The sequence below is a fragment of the Acomys russatus genome, chromosome 13, assembly GCF_903995435.1.
Source record: "Acomys russatus chromosome 13, mAcoRus1.1, whole genome shotgun sequence".
NCBI lineage: Eukaryota > Metazoa > Chordata > Mammalia > Rodentia > Muridae > Acomys > Acomys russatus.
Window position 1 is genome coordinate 9,641,355 of NC_067149.1, and position 15,806 is coordinate 9,657,160.

The window sequence follows — 15,806 nt, forward strand, 5'->3', positions numbered from 1 at the left end:
TTAGTTTGAGCAGGACCCCTGGGCCCAAATCTGCCTATCATAATGTTCCTCTTGTAGGTTTCTACAACCCTCTGGATCCTTCTACTTTGCTATTCTCCCATGCTTCTCTCATCTAGAGTCCCAATAGGATGTCCTCTCCTCTGTCCCAGTTTCGTGGTAAGTGAAGACTTTCATGGGACATGCCCCTTGGGCTAGTATGCAGATATAACTGAGTATATACCATTTGAGTCTTTCTGCTTCTGGGTTAACTCACTCATTATGATCATTTCTGGCTCAATCCATTTATCCACAAATTTCAGGAATTCCTTGTTTTTAATAGCTGAGTAGTATTCCATAGTATATATGTACCACAGTTTCTTTATCCATTCTTCTACTGAGGGATACTTAGGCTATTTCCATTTTCTGACTATTATGAATAAGGCTGCTATGAACATTGTTGAGCAAATTTTCTTGTTGTATGCTGGAGCATCTTCTGGGTATATTCCAAGGAGTGGAATAGCTGGGTCTTGAGGAAGCCCTATTCCCATTTTTCTGAGATAGCACCAGATAGATTTCCAAAGTGGCTGGACTAGTTTGCATTTGGTCTCACTTGAATTTTTGATCTTAGCCATTCTGATGGGTGTAAGATGGAATCTCAGAGTTGTTTTGATTTGCATTTCCTTGATGACTAAGGAGGTTGAGCATTTCTTTAAGTGTTTCTCAGCCATTTGATATTCCTCTGTTGAAAATTCTCTGTTTAGTTCCAAGCCCCATTTCTCAATTGGGTTATTTGGTTTGGTGGTGTTTAATTTCTTGAGTTCTTTATATATTTTGGATATTAGACCTTTGTCAGATGTAGGGTTGGTGAAGATCTTTTCCCAGTCTGTAGGCTGTCGCTTTGTTCTCTTGACAGTGTCTCCTGCCTTACAGAAGCCTCTCAGCCTCATGAGGTCCCATTTATTAATGGTTGACATTAAGGCCTGGGCCGTTGGTGTTCTGTTCAGGAAGTTGTCTCCTGTGCCAATATGTTCCAGGCTCTTCCCCAATTTTCTTCTAAGTGACTTAGTGTCTCTGGTTTTATGTTGAGGTCTTTAATCAACTTGGATTTGGGTTTTGTGCAATGTGAAAAATATAGGTCCAGTTGCATTTTTTTACACACAGACCTCCAGTTAGACCAGCACCATTTGTTGAAGATGCTATCCTTTTTCCATTGAATGGATTTGGTTTCTTTGTCAAAAATCAAGTGACCATATGTGTGTGGATTCTTATCTGGGTCTTTGATTTGATTCCACTGATCAACCAGCCTGTTGCTGTGCCAGTACCATGCTGTTTTCATTACTATTGCTTAATAATAAAAATTTTTAAAGAAAGAAAGGTTTAACTGCTGTGATAGTCACCATTGCTGATACCATTCTCTTGGACTTCAGAAGTACTTCCTATGGGTTGAAATGCTCACCTGGAGTTTGAAGAGATGGCTCAATGAATACTTGCCAACAAGCAAAACGTTTTTGTGCCAAGTAGCTACACAAAGTCCCATGTAGTAGCAGGTACCTGTAAATTCAATGTTCTATAATGAGTTTGGAAGTTCAGCAAATAACTAGTGTGATGTGTGCAGCAGTTAAAACCAAAGAGACTTTGTCTCAAATGAGCTGCAAATTAAGAATGGACACCTGACTTACCTAAGATCTCAATGCATGCTCCATAGTACATATGCTCCTGTACTTACATACAAATATGTATACATAGCACACGCATGCACACATGCAGAGATATATGATTTAAAGTCATAAATTACTTCTTAAACATATTTATAATTTGAAAATAGCACTGATCATTTAGCTAATGTATCTTAGACAATTTTATAGGCATGATTTTCTTCTGACCTTTTAATATTTCTGCATTGTCTACAGATATTTAGAGTTTCTCTTAACACTATATATACTGCACACAAATATTCACCTACTCTTTGTCTTCCTTGCCCTCCACATTTCTTAGTCTTCTCTTTGAATTACAAACATGTACATACCCAGCAAACCTTAGCATATTTCTCTTTATTTCTTATAAGATAGTTTTAGAAAGGAGTGGTACCTTCCCAAGAGCCAATGGATTCTGAGCAAATAACAATCAGGGTGTTGTTCTGGGAAGGTTTGCTCCACTGTCAACCTGGAGGGACTTAGATTGACATTGGGTAGCACATGAGGAGGAAAAAAAGGAACATGGGGACAAGAAGGACAGTGTGACAGGGAGGAAGAACACTTAAAATTATAACACATGTTTCCTAAGCAAGGCATGAGAACGCAATGGAAAGCACAGAGAAAAATAAGAGGGAAAGGGATGAATGGAGAACATGATTTAGGCTATTCTTTCACTCCTCTCATCTGCAGGCTTCCAAGGCAACTCAAGAAAGCACTTGTCTTTCGCTTCCTGTTCACAAACAAACAAACAAAAGAAAGAAAGATAAAGAAAAAAAGAAAAGAAAAATAAGAGCGCAAGGTGGTACATTCTAATACAATGAAAGCTGGAACAGTATAAGAATTACCCAATAAATATTATTGGGCCTGTTCATATCTAGAACATGCCTTTCTAAAAAAGAACAACTCTGAGTTTAAAAGAAGGCTGTCTGTAAAGTGCTTGGCTCACATGGATCTGCGTTTGATCTCTAGAATCTATGTTTAAATAAAAAAAGTTGGACACTGCTGGCACAGGTTTGCAATGACAACATTGTGGAGGTGAAGAAAGGAGGTCCCTGGAACTCGCTGGCCATCTGGGCTCAACTTCACAGAGAGGGCTAGGCACATGTAGATGCAGTCTCATGAAATAAAAAAAAAACAAAGGGTGATTTCTGGCCACCAAGGCGCGTGTGTGCAAGTGCACACACACACACACACACACACACACACACACACACACACGGCTATTCTGAATATTTGGCATGTGCTGTGTCTCCAAATACCTAACAATATTAGAAATTACAGGTTCCTTAGACATAAATTCTCCCCAGTCTGTGAAAGACAAGAGCACCATGAGTAAGAACAGAAGTGTACAGCCATTTGCAACACATTCACATACAAAGCCTGCCTCTTCCAGCCCATGCTTTATAGCAGCCTTTGGAGTCTGAGATGTCAGCAGCTTTGTCAGAGGGAAGACCACACAATTAGTATCACTTTACTTTGCCTAGAAATCCTCTACAGCAGAGACGGAAATGGGCCGCACATTCAGCCCTGAAGAGGAAATTGCTCCCTAATGAGGGCTTAGCACCTCACCAGGCTCCAGCTCCTTGGCAAGCTCATTTTCACTTTTGATTCAGGGTCATGCTTCTCCACCTGTGGGTTCACTCTCCCTGTCTCTCTCCACCCCAGCCCTTGTCTGAGGATTCTGTCCATCCATCAGGTTAAATGAGGCTAAGAAGATGAGAAGACCATGCAGGTTATATTTTTTAGTCTATCTTCAGTAAAGTGTAAAGGGGAGTGATCTACTGTACAGTTTTCTGGCTGAAAGAAGCTATTATCATTGTCCGTTCGGTTCTTTTCATAGTTTATTGGGCTGTCACCCCACAGCTTATACACTTTTAAACTGTAACAACTTAGTTTTCAGGTACAATAGGAGCCATCTTAAAAGGCTATGTGTATGTGGATTTTTGAAAGTTTGGACTCTTCCTAGCTGGGTAGTCAATAAAGTGCTCAGTGTACAAGCATGAGGAGCCGAGTTCAGAGCCCAGCACCCAGTCAAAAGCTGGGTGTGGCATTGTGCTTCTGAAATCCCAGTGCTGGGAGAAAAAGGCACAAGAATCTCTGGGGCTAACTGGCTAAGCAGTCTAACTTAAAACTCAAGCTCATGAGAGATCCAGTCACAAAAACTAATCTGGAGAGTGACTGAAAAAGGCAATGTTATCATCTGCCACACTGGTCACCTGTGTACACTCATAGACCATATAGATAGACACACGAGAAAACTATATTATTTCACTGCTCAATATGATGCATTATTTGACATCCAGAGACAAATGGAAAACCGGTATATATGGAAATTCTAAGTGATGTGCTATGAATGGTAAAATTGCATTCAGTATTAGCTAGGTGAGGGAAATTTGATTTGGCTAATCTGTGCAGATTTCTTCCATATTCACACTGTAACTCATTCTACTTTTAAATTCTGAAAGGTGGAAAAGGCAGGGGATTTCTAATGTCCTTTTCCTTTCAGGACTCAAAGTCGAGGCGATCTATTTGACCTCACGTAGGTGAACTACATGCTGATTTTATAAATTCCAGAGAAATGGTTTCTGTAGCACACACTTTCTCTTGCAGTTGCTCCCACAGCCCTCTTTGGTTCCTTTTGTGTTCTCTTTCCTGGACTGCTGTATTTCTTGTGACTCCAGGATTGGTCCCCAGAGAACTTAAGGCATACTCACCATCAGTGTGTACCAGTAACTCAAGTATATCTTGAAATTCTATCAAGATATTTTCTGCAAGTGCTCACTTGAGGCTTACATCTTCTCCCTAGATGGGAAATGAAAAGAAAACATGCGATAAGGCTGATAGTTACAAGTCTTCTGCTATTGGGTAATAGTCTTTATGATTCTGATTTAATTACTATGATTTATTGACTTTGCAGCGGCTTGAGGGGAAAAGTTTTAGGATGAGTCATAAGGCAGGGCGGACTCAAAGAAACTTTAACTTTTCTCTTATGGTAAAGAAAGAGGAAAGAGGAAAAAAAATTTTTTTCACTATGTGGGAGGTTCACATACCCACCACGGGTGTCCAAATTGAAAACAAACAGAAACCTTTTAAATTCCTGGCTTTACAGTTGACTGCTGTTATCGCTATTACTGTCTTACTTTTCAAAAGAATTTTTAAGTGCATGTGAGTTTGTGGGGTGTAGGAATGTGTGCTTATGTGCAATTGTGTTGGGTACATTTTTGTTTCTGTGATCACATACCATGACCAAGGCAACTTATGAAAGAAATTCTTTATTTTGTCTGACGGTTCTAGAGAGAGAGTAGTCCATCAAAAACAAGGAGGCACGACAGTAAGTGGCTGGTATGCCAGCAGGAGCAGGAAGCTAAGAGCTCACACTTGGAACTACAGTCCTCAAAAAACAAACCAACCAAACAAACAAAAAAACAACCAGGAAGTAGGAAGGACTTTACCGTCAATTCCCACCACTAGTGATACACTTCCTTCAGCAAGGCTGAACCACCTAAGGCTTCCCAAACAGCCCCACCAGCTAGGTGGACCCCCAACTGTTCAAATTCCAGACACAATAAAGGAAAATTGCTCATTCAAATCACCACCACATGGTTAGGTGCTTATAGAGGCCAAAAGGATTGGGCCCCCTGGATCTGTAGTTACAGGTGGCTGTGAACCACCTAACATAAGTTACAGGAACAGAACTCAGTCCTCTGTAAGAACAGCACACTTCTGAACCACGGAGCCATCTCTCTAGCCCCTATTGTCATTGTTGTTTTTGTGTTTGCAAGTGTGTGTGTGAGTGTGTGATTCTTTTTATCTGATCAGCACAGAAGTAGCTTCTAACACAGATAAGACAACAGCTTTGCATAAACTGTACTGATGGTGCCCAGGCAGACACTGTATACCCATTGGGGAAAAATGCTTCTGACATCCTCTGCTGTCTAGTGAGGGGATGATGTTGTCTCTGTGGTAACCAATGCACAAAGCAGTAAACACGAATCAGAACAAGTTCTATAAGATAACAAATGTGGTATATTCCATTGAATAGATAATGCTGGAAATGGTGTCTTCATATTCCGTAGGCCAATAGCTAACTCAATGTACTTAACAATGGCTCTGTGGGGTTGTCTTTGCTTATGTAGGGATTGTATAGATTAGGAGAATAAGCCAAATATGGTGCACATGCTCTTAATCTCAGGGGCTGGGTTGTAGAGTCAGAAAGCTTGAGATTTGAGGCCAGATTGATCTCTAAAGAAACATCCTGTCTTGAAGTAAATTAAATACTGGTAGCATCAAAGAACAGATGGGACAGTGTGGCCTCAAGGAAGACTAGCTTGTCTCTGGTAGGTGCCATAGATATGACTTCTATTTGACAACGATCACTCTAAGGTCTTAGAGTCTGGGAGTGAGATTTGAGCTGTAGTACTGAATTATGTTGAAATAAAGCATCTAAACACTAATGTGTTAAAACAATTGGTTAAATCATTACATTATAGGAAGAAAAAATTTTAGGGCATGTCCATGTATTTGGAACCAAGACCCTTAGCATCACTATTAAAACCACATGGGGATATAAATAAATAGATAAATAAATAAATAAATAAATAAATAAATAAATAAACTGAATGTGGTATTCCTCCTTAGAAATCACAGTCAAAAATGTCATAAATATTTGAAGTTTATTTGATTGAACAGATAAACTGATAATTGCCCATGCAGGATAGAATCAGAATGAGGGAAATTAGTTCAATTAAAATTTTATTTGTTTTGAAATAAGGGACTGTGAGGAAGCCATCCACAAGCTGTTGGATCTGCATATACTTTTAGAATATGCTGACCTAACCCTTACTTAGCCCTGGCTCCTTCTGTGTAGGCCAATACCAGCATCCCTCTCTCACAGAGTGTAGGGCCAGACTTAAAGCACTGTCAGCTTCAAAATAGGCAGCTTCACGAATGTGTCTCCGAAGAAAACAATTCTCAGAGGTGTAAATCGTGGACCAATAACTTTATCATGCAAAAAATATATGATCTGGTTTCTGCAGCTATGTTTCTATTTTTACATTTTATCCAGGCCAATTGTCAGGAAGCTTGATATCACTCATTTGTATCTTTGGACATTTAATACTATATAATATTATCAGAACTATTTTCCTCTTAACCTCCCACTATACTCATACCTGAGAATTTTGTCACATTTTCCTAGCCAAGATATCACCTGCATGAAGAACACTTAGTAATCAACACAACTTTATAGGTTTTTCCTCGTTTTATTTTATTAGAGCTTTATGTTAGAAAGAAAACCCATATCTAATGGAATCATTATGAGCTTGTTTCTTTCCAAAATTCTCCAAAGCAGTAGCTTAACTCTTTCTTTCCTTATGTCTTATTGTGAGAAGTTAGAAACATACGCAGATTGATGCAACTTTCATTTAGTGGACACAGAGATATTAACATGATCCATGCTGGTTCCTCCGCAATCTCACAGAAGGTTGGGGGAGGGGGTTGGTTTAGTGCCATGTACTTTATAAACAATGTGCACTAGACCAACTGACTGTTCTCCTCTGATGACGTCAATGATATTTTATAAGTATTCCCTAGTGTTTATTTATTTGTCATGTGGGGGGGGGCGGTTATGTGTGTGTATTCATGTAACATATGGACATCAGAGGTCAACATGAAGGAGTTAGGGTTCTCTCCTTCTACCATGTGGGTTCCAGGGATGGAATTTGGATCATCAGGCTTGGCTGAAAGTGCTTTTACCTACCCAGCCATCTCACCAGTCGTAGAAATCTTATAATAGGGAAAAGATCATCCTGTTTGTGCGGGTCTGTCAGTAACGATGTGGAAAGCATCATAAGAACTGAAGTGCAGGGTAGCAGTTAAAAGCACTGGCACAGCACCCACACAGTGGCCTACAGACACCTGTAATTCCTTTTTCAAGAGATCCGATACCTTTTCTTGACTTCCACAGGGAGCAGGTACACACATGGCAAACAGACATACATGCAAGAACAAAATACTTATACATATTAAAGCAGTACACACATGGAAACAGTACATGCAAGATACTTATACAATTAAAGTAAATAAGGGTATAATTTTTAAAGAACTGAGTGACCGAGTGTCTACATATAGTGTCCATGTTCATATAGTCTCTTGCTTGACATGTTTTCAGCTAAGTTTGGAACTCCCACTCCCATATTGCTTCTCTCTTATCACACATGTCTCTAATGGGAACCCTGAAAAACTACTGAATTGCCAATTATATAAAACATTGCTTTACTTGGTGTTGACATCAGAACAGCTATTAATGGAAACTTAGGCAATACAACGCACATAGTTTTGTTAAGAGAGCTCTTTTTCAATACAAATGGGGCTTCCTAAGCTGGTCCCTGTATCTCCAGAGCACTACTGTATCTTCTAAGATCAGTAAGGTAGAGAGTCATAGATACCTTCCTGTAATCCCTACAGCTATTTTCTGTCAGATACTTCTACTTTTGATGTTGTAAGATAGACACTGAGCAAAAGAACCAAAATTTGTCTATAAACCCTGACACAATGGCTAATAAGTATCTCAAGTTCAGGGATGTTTGACATTCTTAGTGTCTTGGCAACCTAATGAGTTCTCTACAGCTGGGCACCTCAGACGGGGGCTGCTATTTGCTAACTTTACTGTCACCCATCAGGGCTCAAATCACCTAGGAGATACAGTTCTGTATCTGTCTATTGGGGTGTAAAACAGAGGTTTAACAGAAGTGTGTATATACTTTCACTGAATGTCAGTGGTGCCATCCCTAAATGTAATAAAAGAAGAGAAAGAATTAGGTCATAGCAAGCTTTTCTCTCTGCTCATTGGCTGCAGAATCAATGAGACAAACTACCTCCTGGTTTTACCACCATGCCTTTCCCACTGTGATAAACTGTTCCTGTAAACTGTCAGCCAACTAAATCCTTCCATCGTTAACTTGTTCTTGACAATGTGCACATAACTGAGGCTAATACCTATACCCTCAAATGTCATCCGTCATTGTTTTGACCATTTTGTGCCTACTCACATCACAGCCGCCCTTGTGTTCTTCCATTTCCTCTGTGTCAGCAGCTATACCTTTGTTGGTTGGTCTACCACCACTGGGTTATTCCACAGGCTTCTGGTGTTTGGAAGCAGTATTGAGTTTAAAGCACACTTGTCAATGACAGTTTATGAGCCTGTAAAATTCAAGGTTGAGCATGAGTTTCTCTCAGACTTCAGAAAATAATACTTCAGAATTTTTGGAATTTTTTATTACTTATAGATGACCCTCTGTAGCCCTTAGTAATGTGGTGTAGTTGTTTGTTCTCACATTAATATTACAAAGAATTTTATGTTCTTTGAAAGCTATTTTATTTTAGTGTATAGTTAGTATTTTATTTCTCTTCATCAGTGCTTGATATTTAAAGACTTTAGCCCCCCCCCCCCATGTGTATGCATGTGTGTATGCATATATATATTATGCAATAGTGTCTGCACATGTCCACTGAGGATATCCCGAGCTGGAGTCATAGGCAGTTAAAAACCTCTAAATATGGTTCCTGGAAAATGGACTCAGTTCCTCTGAAAAAAAAAGGCATGTGCCCTTAACTTCTGAGCCTTCTTCAGCTCCAGTCAAAACTTACATTTCATGACCCATGTCTTTTAATGGAAATCCCTAAGCAACTTATCCATTTCATATTCAAAGTGGCCTATTTGTAATGTTCTTTTTTATTTTTTATTTATTTTTTTTTTTATTAATTTATTCTTGTTACATCTCAATGTTTATCCCATCCCTTGTATCCTCCCATTCCTCCCCCCCCCATTTTCCCATTATTCCCCTCTCCTATGACTGTTCCTGAGGGGGATTACGTCCCCCTATATATTCTCATAGGGTATCAAGTCTCTTCTTGGCTACTTGCTGTCCTTCCTCTGAGTGCCACCAGGTCTCCCCCTCCAGGGGACATGGTCAAATGTGAGGCACCAGAGTATGTGAGAAAGTCGTATCACACTCTCCAAACTGTGGAGAATATTCTGACCATTGGCTAGATCTGGGAAGGGGTTTAAAGTTTACCTCCTGTATTGTCCTTGGCTGGTGCCTTAGTTTGAGCGGGACCCCTGGGCCCAAATCTGCCTATCATATTGTTCTACTTGTAGATTTCTAGGACCCTCTGTATCCTTTTATTTTGCTGTTCTCCCATGCGTCTCTCATTTAGAGTCCCAATAGGATGCCTTCCCCTCTGTCCCAGTTTCCTGGTAAGTGAAGGCTTTCGTGGGACATGCCCCTTGGGCTAGTATGCAGATATAAGTGAGTATATACCATTTGATTCTTTCTGCTTCTGGGTTAACTCACTCATTATGATCATTTCTAGCTCAATCCATTTATCCTCAAATTTCGGGAATTCCTTGTTTTTAATAGCTGAGTAGTATTCCATAGTGTATATGTACCACAGTTTCTTTATTCACTCTTCTACTGAGGGACACTTAGGCTGTTTCCATGTTCTGGCTATTATGAATAAGGCTGCTATGAACATGGTTGAGCAAATTTTCTTGTTGTGTGCTGGAGCATCTTCTGGGTATATTCCAAGGAGTGGAATAGCTGGGTCTTGAGGAAGCCCTATTCCCATTTTTCTTAGATAGCACCAGATAGATTTCCAAAGTGGCTGTACTAGTTTGCATTCCCACCAGCAATGAAGGAGTGTTCCTCTCTCCCCACATCCTCGCCAGCATGTGGTGTCGCTTGAATTTTTGATCTTAGCCATTCTGATGGGTGTAAGATGGAATCTCAGAGTTGTTTGATTTGCATTTCCCTGATGACTAAGGAGGTTGAGCATTTCTTTAAGTGTTTCTCAGCCATTTGATACTCCTCTGTTGAGAATTCTCTGTTTAGTTCCAAGCCCCATTTCTCAATTGGGTTATTCGGTTTGGTGGTGTTTAATTTCTTGAGTTCTTTATATATTTTGGATATTAGACCTTTGTCAGATGTAGGGTTGGTGAAGATTTTTTCCCAGTCTGTAGGCTGTCGCTTTGTTCTCTTGACAGTGTCTCCTGCCTTACAGAAGCTTCTCAGCCTCATGAGGTCCCATTTATTAATGGTTGACATTAAGGCCTGGGCCGTTGGTGTTCTGTTCAGGAAGTTGTCTCCTGTGCCAATATGTTCCAGGCTCTTTCCCACTTTTTCTTCTAAGTGGCTTAGTGTCTCTGGTTTTATGTTGAGGTCTTTAATCCACTTGGATTTGAGTTTTGTGCAAGGTGACAAATATGGGTCCAGTTTCATTTTTTTACCCATAGACCTCCAGTTAGACCAGCACCATTTGTTGAAGATGCTATCCTTTTTCCATTGAATGGATTTGGCTTCTTTGTCAAAAATCAAGTGACCATATGTGTGTGGATTCATATCTGGGTCTTCGATTCGATTCCACTGATCAACCAGCCTGTTGCTGTGCCAGTACCATGCTGTTTTAAGTACTATTGCTTTATAGTACAGTTTGAGATCAGGTATGGAGATTCCTCCGGAGCATCTTTTATGTACAAGATTGGTTTAGCTATTCTGGGTTTTTTGTTTTTCCATATGAAGTTCAGAATTGAACTTTCAATGTCTTTAAAAAATTGTGTAGTTATTTTGATAGGGATTGCATTGATCTGTAGATTGCTTTTGGTAGGATGGCCATTTTTACTATGTTAATTCTCCCGATCCATGAGCAAGGAAGATCACGCCATCTTCTCAGGTCATCTTCAATCTCTTTCTTCAGAGTTTTGAAATTTTTTATACAAGTCCTTCACTTGCTTAGTTAGGGTAACTCCTAGATATTTTATATTGCTTGTGGCTAATGTGAAGGGTGTGGTTTTCCTAATTTCTTCCTCTGTAAGCTTGTCATTTGTGTATAGGAAGGCTACAGACTTTTTTGAGTTAATTTTGTATCCAGCCAATTTGCTGAAGGTGTTTATCAGCTTTAGGAGTTCTCTGGTGGAGTTTTGAGGGTCACTTAGTACACTATCATATCATCTGCAAAGAGGGATAATTTGACTTCCTCCTTTCCCATTTGGATACCCTTGATCTCCTTTTGTTGTCTTATTGCTCTGGCTAGAACTTCGAGTACTATATTGAAGAGATATGGAGAGAGTGGGCAGCCTTGCCTTGTTCCCAATTTGAGAGGAATTTCCTTGAGTATCTCACCATTTACTTTGATTTTGGCTATTGGTTTGCTGTATATAGCCTTTATTATGTTGAGGAAAGTGCCTTGTATCCCCGATCTCTCTAAAACTTTAAACATGAATGGGTGTTGAATTTTATCAAATGCTTTCTCTGCATCCAAGGAGATAATCATGTGGTTTTTTATTTTCAGTTTGTTTATATGATGGATTACATTGATGGATTTCCGTATATTAAACCATCCCTGCATGCCTGGAATGAAGCCTACTTGGTCATGATGAATGATATCTTTGATGTGCTCCTGTATTCGTTTTGCAAGTATTTTATTTAGTATTTTTGCATCTATGTTCATAAGAAAATTGGTCTGAAATTCTCTTTCTTTGTTGAGTCTTTGTGAGGTTTAGGTATCAATGAGACTATGGCCTCATAGAATGAAGTTGGTAATTTTCCATCCATTTCTATCTTTTGGAGTAGCTTGAAGAGTATCGGTATTAGCTCGCCCTTAAAGGTCTGGTAGAATTCTGCACGGAAACCATCTGGCCCTGGGCTTTTTTGGTTGGGAGACCATCGATGATTGCTTCTATTTCTGTAGGGGAAATGGGACTATTTAACTTGTTTATCTGTTCTTCACTCAACTTTGGCAAGTGAACTTGATCAAGAAAATCGTCCATTTCCCTTAGATTTTCAAATTTTGTGGCGTATATGCCTTCAAAGTAGGATCTTATGATTCTTTGAATTTCTTCAGTGTCTGTTGTTATGTCTCCCTTTTCATTTCTGATTTTGTTCATTTCAATACTGTCTCTCTGCCTTTTAGTTAGTTTGGTTAATGGTCTGTCTATCTTGTTGATTTTCTCAAAGAACCAGCTTTTGGTTTTGTTGATTCTTTGGACTGTTTTCTTAGTTTCTAATTTGTTAATTTCAGCCCTGAGTTTGATAATTTCCAGGCGTCTACTCCTTGGGTGTTTCTGCTTCTTTTTTTTCTAGGGCTTCCAGTTGTGTTGTTAAGATGCTTATGTGCGATGTTTCCAATTTCTTTTTAAAGGCACTTAGTGCTATGAATTTTCCTCTTAGCACTGCTTTCAATGTATCCCACAAATTTGGGTATGTTGTTTCTTCATTTTCATTGAATTTCAGAAACTCCTTGATTTCTTTCTTTATTTCTTCCCTGACCCAGGTGTCATTTAGCAGAGAGTTGTTTAGTTTCCACAAACGTGTAGGCTTTTTGTTATTTCTGTTGTTGTTGAATTGCAGCCTAAGAGCATGGTGATCTGATAGGATAGAAGGTATTATTTCAATCCTCTTGTATCTGTTGAGGCTTGCTTTGTGACCTACGATGTGATCAATTTTGGAGAAGGTTCCATGGGGTGCAGAGAAGAAGGTGTATTCTTTCTTGTTTGGGTGAAAGGTTCTATAGATATCTGTTAGATCCATTTGACCCATGGCATTGGTTAATGATGTTATTTCTCGGCTTAGTTTCTGTTTCAATGACTTATCCTTCAGTGAGAGTGGGGTGTTGAAGTCTCCCACTATTATTGTGTGGGGATCGATGTGTGGTTTAAGCTTTTTAGGAGATCTTTTACATATGTGGGTGCCCTTGTATTGGGAGCATAGATGTTCAGAATTGTGATGTCATCTTGGTTGACTTTACCTTTGATGAGTATGAAGTGTCCTTCTCATCCCTTTTGATTAATTTTGGTTGAAAGTCTATTTGTTCGATACTAAAATGGCTACACCTGCTTGCTTCTTGTGACCATTGCTTGGAATATTTTTTTCCAACCTTTTACCCTGAGGTAATGCCTTTCATTATGGGTGAGATGTGTTTCTTGGATGCAGAAGAATGTTGGGTCTTGTTTATGTACTCATTCGGTTAGTCTGTGTCTTTTTATTGGAGAATTGAGGCCATTGATGGTGAGAGATATTAATGACCAGTGACTGTTAAGAGTCTTAATTTTGATGTTGTTTCCAGTCGAGCGTTTTGTGTAGTTGTGTTTTTGCCATGGGATAGTTATCTATTTCCTGGGTAGTTTTGGTTGTAGCTTGACCCTTTGGGATGGAGTTTTCCTTCTAGTACCTTCTGTAAAGCTGGGTTTGTGGATAGGTACTGTTTGAATTTGTTTTTGTCATGGAATATTTTGTTTTCTCCATCAATGGTTATTGATAATTTTGCTGGGTAAAGTAGTCTGGCCTGGCATCTGTGTCTCTTAGGGTTTGCAGGATCTCTGTCCAGGCCCTTCTGGCTTTTATGGTCTCTGCTGAGAAGTCAGGTTGTAATTCTGATAGGTTTACCATTAAATGTTATTTGGCCCTTTTCCCTTGCAGCTTTTAATATTTTTTCTTTTGTTCTGCATGTTTTGTGTTTGATTATTATGTGGCGGGCAGTTTTTCTTTTCTGGTCAATTCTATTTGGTGTTCTGTAGGCCTCTTGTATGTTTATAGGCATCTCTTTCTTAGATTGGGGAAATTTTCTTCTATGATTTTGTTGAGAATAGTTTCTGGGCCCTGGAGTCTGATGTCTTCTCTTTCTTCAATGCCTATTATCCGCAAATTTCTTCTTTTCATGGTGTCCTTAATTTCTTGGATGTTTTGTGTCAGGAGTTTTCCAGATTTGGCATTTTCTTTAATGGTTGATTCAATATCTGTGATTGTATCTTCTAGCCCTGAGATTCGTTCTTCCATCTCTTGGATTCTGTTAGAAAAGCTCACCTCTGTGTTGCTCGCCTTCTTCTCTGAGGTCTCACGTTCTCGTTTTCTTCTGTCTGTGTGTTTATCATTGAATCCATTTCATTTTCAGATCTTGAACTGATTTTTTGATTTCTTTCATCTGATTTTTGTATATTCCTGAGTTTCTTCCATTGCCTCCTTATAGGTCTTCAGAGCTTGAACCGTTTTACTTATTTCTTTCATCTGGTTGTTTGCATTTTCCTGCAATTTTTCCAGTTCCACTCTATGTGCTTCTTTTATGTCTCTCACCTGTTTGTCTCTGCGTCTTCCTGCATTTGATTACGAATTTTATTTGTTTCCTCCATTATCATCCTCATTACTAAGGATTTGAGGTCATTTTCTTGTATTTCCGTTGTATTTGAGTTCTCTGGGTGGTTTTCTTTGGGATAGCTGGAAACTGGAGACGCCATGTTGTTTTGGGGTTTTTTGCGTATGCTTTTCGTTGTCCTTTAGACATCTTGCCGTCTTTGTTTTTGTTGGTAGTTTCCAGAGTTGAATGGAGGGTGTCTGATGATAGATTCACTTGTTTTCTTACGATTTCCCTAGGCTGCGAGCTCAAAGCTTCACTGGTGTGGATGTTAGGAGGTTAGCCCTGTTGTTCTGGTCTCTCACAGCCAGTGATCCTCTGTCCCTCTCTGCTGTGGATCCTGCAATTGTTCTGGGTCTCTGACACTTTTTTTTTGCATTCCATTTTAGCCATTAATTTTCTCTTTCAGGGGCCCATTTGACACTTACCTCAATTGTTGCCTATATACCGGTATTTTATCATTTTAGGATTTTTAACTGATCTTTTCTATCTCGGTCATTCTTGGATTTCTGCATCCCCACGTTCTTCCTCACTGTGTCCTGGGAGGGATTTGTGCATGTATGTTTCTGCGTTGTAGTTGTGAATGTTTAAAGGAGGTTCATTTTTAAAATGAATCCCATGTGTTAATCCTAATTTTTTTTCTGCAAATTTTGTTAGCAGTTTCTCTTGGTGCCTTAGTGCATGGTATTCATATTTAGTGTAGTGCTCATTTGTGGAGTGGCATGAATTTACATTCTACTTTGGTGCTGGTGCTAGCCTAATTGAGTCAGTTGGTTTCTTTAATAGAAATGATAATTTGACATTTAGGGGAATTGCAGGGCATACATAGCACAAACATGTCATAATCATGATTCCTAATGACTCTGAGTAGCTAATCCCACTTGGGTGGGCATCTTAGCCCCCTCTGCTTCAGGATTCTAAGCATCTATCCTAGGCAGGAAGTCTTACACT

At 39.4% G+C, this 15,806-nt stretch overlaps 1 protein-coding gene across 2 annotated transcripts in view; it reads left to right on the plus strand.

Annotated features, from left to right (window-relative positions):
* Positions 1 to 15,806, plus strand: part of Lrrtm4 (leucine rich repeat transmembrane neuronal 4) — a 771,295-nt gene that overhangs the window by 521,942 nt on the left and 233,547 nt on the right. The gene's annotated exons all lie outside the window — the stretch shown is intronic.